At 55.7% G+C, this 7,607-nt stretch overlaps 1 non-coding gene across 1 annotated transcript; it reads right to left on the reverse strand.

Moving 5' to 3' along the window:
- Positions 1-1,720: 1,720 nt before the first annotated feature.
- LOC147718551 (U6 spliceosomal RNA) lies at positions 1,721-1,827 on the reverse strand. The gene has a single exon (XR_015295377.1). It is a non-coding gene; the product is annotated as a U6 spliceosomal RNA (small nuclear RNA).
- Between the last annotated feature and the right edge of the window lie 5,780 nt (positions 1,828-7,607).

Below are 7,607 nucleotides of genomic sequence, written 5' to 3' on the forward strand. Positions count from 1 at the left end.
CCCAGCAATATGCAAGGCATGCGATCAACCAGGAAGTGTTGTTGTGAAAGGCATCTGCAAAGACCCAATAGCGGCAACCATTTTGTAGAAGTCAGCGGTCTAGTGTTTTGTCTTTGGTTTCTATCGCTAACAATTGAGCGTGCTTTCCTGAACCAGCATACAAGTTAAAAGCGGGGCTCCGGACATCCAGAGTATATTCCAGTGAGCCACCAGAAGGTATTCCCTGGGTGAAAGTGCAGCCTCCAGCATGTAAGTAAGATGAGGACAAGTCTTTAAAACAGTCGCCTGCCGATAATGACAGTCTAAGCAATATCCCCAACAATGGGATAGTTTTTTAAACCTGTATCCTTTAACTCCACAGTGTCTAGAAACAGGCACCTCTCACCTTCTGTGCCTGCTCATGGAGCAACAACATTACTAAACGGATGTATGTATACCGTTTCATCACGATACCACAGTTTATATGTATGAATGTATTTAACTAAACACTTATATGTATGCAAATTTCACATGAACATAATGTGGGATATAACGAGCATTCTGGAGCCCAGATTAATGCCCCGGTTACTTACCGGTAATCTTCATTACTCCGAGTATAGTCTTCCTCGCCACATGAGTTACATAGTGAGCTTTAGCTCCACAACAGAACCCTCCAAAGCAAAAAGAAACCACCTCCCACCCCCTCCCAACATGGCCGACCAGTCCCACCTGACCTCTATAAGAGGCGGGCCGGCCCAACCAATCAGCCTGATCTACCAAGCAAACAATGAAGCCGATAGCCAGACAGGGAGGGGGGGAGGGAACTCATGTGGCGAGGAAGACTATACTCGGAGTAATGAAGATTACCGGTAAGTAACCGGGGCATTACCTCCTCGTTAGTCTTCCTCGCCCCCTGAGTTACATAGTGAGCAAATACCCAAGCCAACAAGGCTTCTTTGACCACCATAACAACAACACCACACGGTGATGCAGAGAAACCAACCCAAGGTGGAAGTATAACAACTGAAAAGAAAACAGGGATCACAGGAAACCTGAAATCAAAACCTCCAGGAAAAGAAGGCCAACCAGGAGTCGCAGCTCCAGCACTCAGAATGGCCCCAGCGAAGTCCCCCCGGGACTGCTAGAGACCCACGTACCAGGCGGGGGACGACCACGCCGAAGCCAGATAAAACTCCACAGAGGAGACACCCACTAAGGGGGCCCAGGGAACAGAGCCACACCTCGCGGACCGACCCCGGGCCCCCGCCGGATCCACCGAACCCAGCGAAGCGTAGGGAAGGATGCCAGCCTGTGTAAGCCCGCGAACCAAGGTGGAACGAGGGCTAGCGGCCCGAACGAACCGGGCCAAAAGACACAACACAGGTCATCCCACAGGGAAAGGAAGAACGTGCGGCCAAGAGAAGCCAAAACAGCACGCCGAACAACCAGCACGGACAAGGGAGGAACCTCGTTGGCCGGGAAAAGCGGTAAAGATACCTGAGTCCGAGGCCCCAGGGAAGGAACCCCGGGAAGGACACGGGGGACATGCCGGAGGAACAACCCCGTCCGGCAAAACCCGCAAGAAGGGCGGGGAGCGGAGGAACGACCCCCGCACGCCCATCCGCCCAGCAGACACCATCGCCACCAGGGAAAACCACCTGAAAGGCGAGGAACCGCAAAGCCACCGAGGGCCGGGGCCCAAAAGGGCGGACCCCGAAGAGCTTATAGAACGAGAGAGAAAACTCCTGTGGAACGCCTCACGAATTTGCGAGTCACCCTCGCGCAGGGCCCCTGCAAATCTCCTCAGTAACGTTCCACTATTAGTATATGTGCAGCCGAAGCGAGCACCCAAGGGGGAGACCGGCAGAGCGCCCGTGGGCGAAGGATAAATAACATCGGAGCCAAGCGAGCCACCAAGGAAACCAGGCCGTCGAACACCGGACTGTGGAAGGCCCGCAAGGCCGCCCACCGGGCCCACAGGAAAGAAGGGGCCACGTTCCAGGAACACCCCTCAGACCGGAAAACCAAGACCCGCAAGGGGACCACGGAGGCGGGGACAGCACCAAGCCGACCGCGCCAATGCGAGAAGGGCGCCCAGCGCCGGGCACAGGCAGAGCACGTGGAAGACCTGCGGGAACCCAGTAGCAAAGCCACAACCCCGAGCAAGCAGCGTCCTCCGTACAAGAACCGGGCCTGCCGAAGGAGGCAGGCCAGCCGACAAGAGCCGGCTCAACACCGATGCCGAGAGCGGGGGACCCAACCACGGTATGGGAAGATCCGGGATCGGCCAGGAGGCCCGGACCGTCAGCTCGCCATAGGAGAGGGTACCCGGGGCGGCGGACCCCGCCGGGAACTAAAAACAGGAACGCACCACGACTAGCGTGGCAACCACGCGCGGGTGCCAGGCACCTCACCACTGCAACGTTCCAAAATAAGTCCATGCGCTGCCGAGCTGAGCACCCATGAGCACCCCGGCCCTGCCCAAGCGAATCCTGCCGAGGACCCGCGATCTCAGAGGGCACGGGGGAGACGCGTACATCAGACCGAAAGGCCACGCGAAAGACAGGCAATAAGGACCCGGAAGGAGGAGTAGAACCCGGGCCGGAGGGCCGAGCCCCCCTCCGTGAACAGAGACCTCGGAGGCAGACCGAGCCGAGGCCCCAGGCATCGAAACACCACCGGGGCAGGGCGAGACCAGGCAACGAAGGCCAGATCCGACTCCGTCGGACCCCGGGGGGAAGACAGCCCGAAGGGCCAGGACCGGTGACACCCCCACCAGGGCGCCCAACCCGACCACGACCCGGGGACCTAAGCACCGGCAAATGGAACGCCACACGAAAACGTGCAGGGGCCAAGCCAGTCAACTCCACCAATTTTAGTAATGTGTTGCCGAAGCGAGCACAGCAAAAAGACTGCCGGCCAGGAAGACATTCAGCAACCCTTGAAGCACGAGGTGCTGAGCGGCCGCAGGAGAACCCAACGACCTCCAAACGACCCGGCGCCAAAGGACGCCCCCCCCCTGAAAGAACCAGAGGGAAGTACCGGGACCAGGCACACGCCCCCCCGAAGGAGGACAAGCCAGAGACGAGGACCGAAGGGACCACCATGCACAGGCCAGGAAGCCGACGGATGAGAGACACCGCCAGATGTGAAGCCACACCCATGGGGGGGGACAAAAACGAGGCCGTGAGGAAGCACACGGCCAGACAGGGAACCCCAAGACCCACACCCGGCGACTAAGATCCACCAGGCGGGCTAGGAGCACAGCTCCCCCCCCGGTTCGGGCCAGAAGGCAAGCCCAACGGAAGCACCTGCAACCGAGAGCGGGGACCCCCACGTGCAGGCCGGCTCCAGTGATCGCAAAGCGCTCAGCTACCCGAAGGCCTTCCTGCACTGGGTGCCTTCGGGAAGGTCAAGCAAGCCATTGCCCAGAGTCCAATGGTGCAGGGCTAACCTGCCTCCGGTGCCGGGGATAGAATCACTTCCCCCGCGGCAAATCCGCAAGACCGGACAGCAAGCCCGAAGAGCCCAAGAACCGGGACAGCCACGTCCCAGGACGGTATGCAACGGAGGCAACCGCCCCCCCCATCCACCCCAGGGGACCCCCTGGAGTGAGAGGGCCGAAAGTCAGTCACTAAGGGTGAGACAGGGAGCGGCCGAACCAGCACGAGACCGGTACCGCCGAAACTCGGGCCCGGACCCGCCGAAGGACCCCACCCATGCAAGGGCGGGACGTCCTCACCTGAACTGCGCAGGGGCCAAGCCGGACTACACAGAAGCGGAACATGATGCGAAACTCGCGCACAATCCCCCCGCAAGGGCACAAGGCGTAAGCACGAAAGCCGCTGTTTCATAACAAAACACAAGTACTAGTAAGGTGCCCATTCACCCCTACGGGAATCTTGGCGCCGAATAACAGATGTCAGTTGTTACCCAACGCAATGGAAATAATCTCACTGACCACAGATGGCTGAAAAGCCGAGTGGGCCCGCCGGTATTTGAACCTGCGACCACGAGGTCAACACCAGCCCCTGCAGTAGACGCATCAATCCACTGAGTCACTAGCCCCGGTAGTCCCAACCCGGCCAACTCCCTGAGGCCCAAGGAGGAGGCCAGGCTACCAAAGCCCCATGGGGCCGACGCGGAGAGACCGAAAAAACCAGCCATGCCCAGAGGCAATAACCGATCCCTGGGATATCGAGTCCACGACCCACCGAGGCGGGGAATCGAACCCCGCCTCTGCACCAGGGTCTGATTCGCTTCTCCACAGCCGCAGAACGGGACAACACGAGTGGAACACTCGCGACCGGCTCAACCAGACGGCCCAGGGCGAGTCCCCCAGGGCACCAGAATAGGGAACACGGACAAAAGGGAACTGTCCCCATGCCTATAAGCACAGGCACTCTGTGAATGAGGCAACCTCACAGGCCCTATGGCTGCACGAAGAAGGAATAAAACACTACCCCTTCACCTCGTGTTGTATGTCAACAGCCCGGCCTTACAGGGCACCAAAAACCGTTAGAAAGTTCCACGTGGGATACCTCCACAGCATAGGCAGGATTCGAACCCTGGCCTGTGAGGACCGTCCGTTCTATTATCAGCACCACACGAAGTGTACCGAAGGCACAAGTCCCATTGAGCTAATAACAGCCGAAACGCGGAGCACTTTACAATGAAATGGTTCCCCGGACCTCCGAGAAGGAGACAGACGCGCTGTCAATCCGACGAAGGAAAACGCACCTGGAGGCACTTATAGCTTAACAGTACACGCAAGTACTAGAGTAATCACGTCATCAGCAATTGCGTGCCGAAGAGTAACACAAACCAATCCAATTACTCTGGGCCCGCCCCCGAGAGGTGGGAGGCGCCCGGAACCAATCATAGCGCGGCAAACCGCCGCGGCCCGTAGGGCAGCCACATCCATGAAGGGAGGCAGAGGGGAGACCCGGCCGCGACCAGCGACCCAGGCCCGCAGGAGGGGAGCACCCGGTCCGGATCGCAGAGCCCCCGAGGACCCGCCGAGAAAAAGGTAGGACCGAGTCCGCCCCCCCCCCCCCGAAGCGCCGCAGATCCGCAAGGCTCCAGCACGTTGTCATTTTACATCAGTGCTAACCTTGCAACAGAGTTTTTCGGTGCTCAGCACAGGGCCCTGAATCAGCAACACCGGCGCATACCATGAGCACCAGCGAAGGAAGTAGTCAATTGCAGACAGATATTCCTTCGTGTACCTGAGGGAATCCCAGGTCAGAAGCCGGACAAGCGGCCTCACAACCATCAGCGCGCCCACCGGACACAACAGAATGCCGAGCCAGAGACGCCGAGACTCGAACCCGGCTCTCCAGCACCGAATTCGACAGCTTTGACCATTATGTCAAATCCTCTCCCCCCAATAATAAAATAGAAATGCGAGACACACATCGGACTCGAACCTGGGTCATGTTTAAGCGCCAAACCGTCCATGACCCCAACTCGGGGAGCAGTCGAATCATACACGCAGGCAGTGCCACAGCGCTAACTGCTGCCTGAGGGTGTAAAACCTTGCGCAACACACCCCCGTAACCGAGGCACATGCATGTAGTCAGAGCGCAATTCCATGCGGTAACTACACAGTGGAGTCAGGAACACAAGAAACACCCCTGCTTGAGGGGAGTGACAAACACCAGCATGACCACATACAGGAGAATGCGCAGGACCCAAAAGCCCATTCAATGGCTCGGGCCCCTCAGTAACGACCGGGGGAGACACGGGCATGTACAACAACACCACACCCCCGGCCGCTCCCCCCCCCCCCCCTGTATACCCATGGCACGCTATAGCAGCACCTAACCGGCCCCACAGGACCGGGGGAAGGAAGAGGGGGGGGGAATTTTTAGGCATAAGGCACCAGAGACCGCTAGAGCAGGTCCACACCCTAAAACCCCAGGGCCAGCTCACGCCGGCCCATCTTACCTGAACAGTGCTCTGGAGAGAATCGTGCAGAACAAAAAAAACAGGCTGATTGGTTGGGCCGGCCCGCCTCTTATAGAGGTCAGGTGGGACTGGTCGGCCATGTTGGGAGGGGGTGGGAGGTGGTTTCTTTTTGCTTTGGAGGGTTCTGTTGTGGAGCTAAAGCTCACTATGTAACTCATGTGGCGAGGAAGACTAACGAGGAGGTAATGTATCAATGGGATGTGAGTAAATGGTCATATGTGAGCAACTTTATAAACTGCTATGAGAAGTCAGTATATTTCTTCTGAGTGAGTGAATTTCACTACTGGGTTGCACAGCACCCACTGGAGTCATGAATATAATATGTCTGTTGAAAAAGAGAAATATATCACAGTGGTATTTACCATTATACTTTCCACGTGACGGTGATGTGAATACAATGTGTGATAAATAATGAGATGTTTTTTATCCCATGTGTTTTTTCCCTTTCAGAGATCTAACAAGAATACCAATGGTATTCATTTGACTGCCTGATTAGGGCATTTTGAATAAGTACTAGGCAGGCATATGTACCATTAAACTTTTGCTGACAACAGTGATGTAGGGATTGTTCTTGGTCCTGAGGAAATAAGCCAGGGAGATGGTTTCTGAAACATGTTGACCTTGTAGAAAGTGACTCATTATAGTAAACCATCTACACCTCCCCATTTTTACTATTTTCATCTAGGAAAGGCAATAAATGTATTTTTGCCACTAGCCATGACATTTTTAAATATTTAGTTTCACAAATTTTCACAACCCTACATCCCCATGCACTACCCATAATCCCTATCACGAATAAAAGTCCTCCCACGTCTACGTAGACCGTAGCATGCCCCACCTCGTAGAGGGACGGGAAGACCCCAATGATGAAGCATGACACTGAATCAGGTTTCAGTGTGTGAGGGGTATTTTACAAATTCAATAGGACTGCCCTTCTAACATCAATGAGAAGGTGCTTGATTTTTCCACACCATCCTTTTAATAGGAACCAAACACAGCAATAAACAGGAAGGCCACTAGCCAGTCCAAAGTGCAGAGTAGTTACATGAGATCCTGCACAGGGAATGGGCAAACACAGGAAGGAACAGCAGAGCCAGTGGCTAGTCCAAAATGCAGAGTAGGTACATGAGATCCTGAAAGGAAATGGGCAAATACAGTAAGGAACAGCAAGACCAGTAGCCAGTCCAAAGTGCAAAGTAGGTACATGAGAAGCTGCACAGGGAATGGGCAAACACAGCAATGAACAGCAAGGCCAGTGGCAAGTCCAAAGTGCAGAGCAGGTACATGAGACCCTGCACAGGGAATGGGTCAACAATGTAAGGAACAGCAAGGCCAGTGGCCAGTCCAAAGTGCAGAGTAGGTTCATGTGTGCATGATATCTTTCAAAGGGAATGGGCAAACACAGTAAGGAACAGCAAGGCCAGTGGCCAGTCCAAAGTGCAGAGTAGGTACATGAGACCCTGCACAGGGAATGGGCAAACATAGCAAGGAACAGCAAGGCCAGTGGCCAGTCCAAAGTGCAGAGTAGGTATATGTGTGCATGAGAGGCTGCAAAGGGAATGGGTGAAAATGTACACTGACAAGGTCAGCAACACAGTTAGGGGGATAACAATGGGAAGTCCAGGCACAGCTGTGGGAGAGACAGGTGTATGAGTGGG

The sequence above is a fragment of the Lissotriton vulgaris genome, chromosome 4_1 (genome assembly GCF_964263255.1).
Source record: "Lissotriton vulgaris chromosome 4_1, aLisVul1.2, whole genome shotgun sequence".
Taxonomy (NCBI): Eukaryota; Metazoa; Chordata; class Amphibia; order Caudata; family Salamandridae; genus Lissotriton; species Lissotriton vulgaris.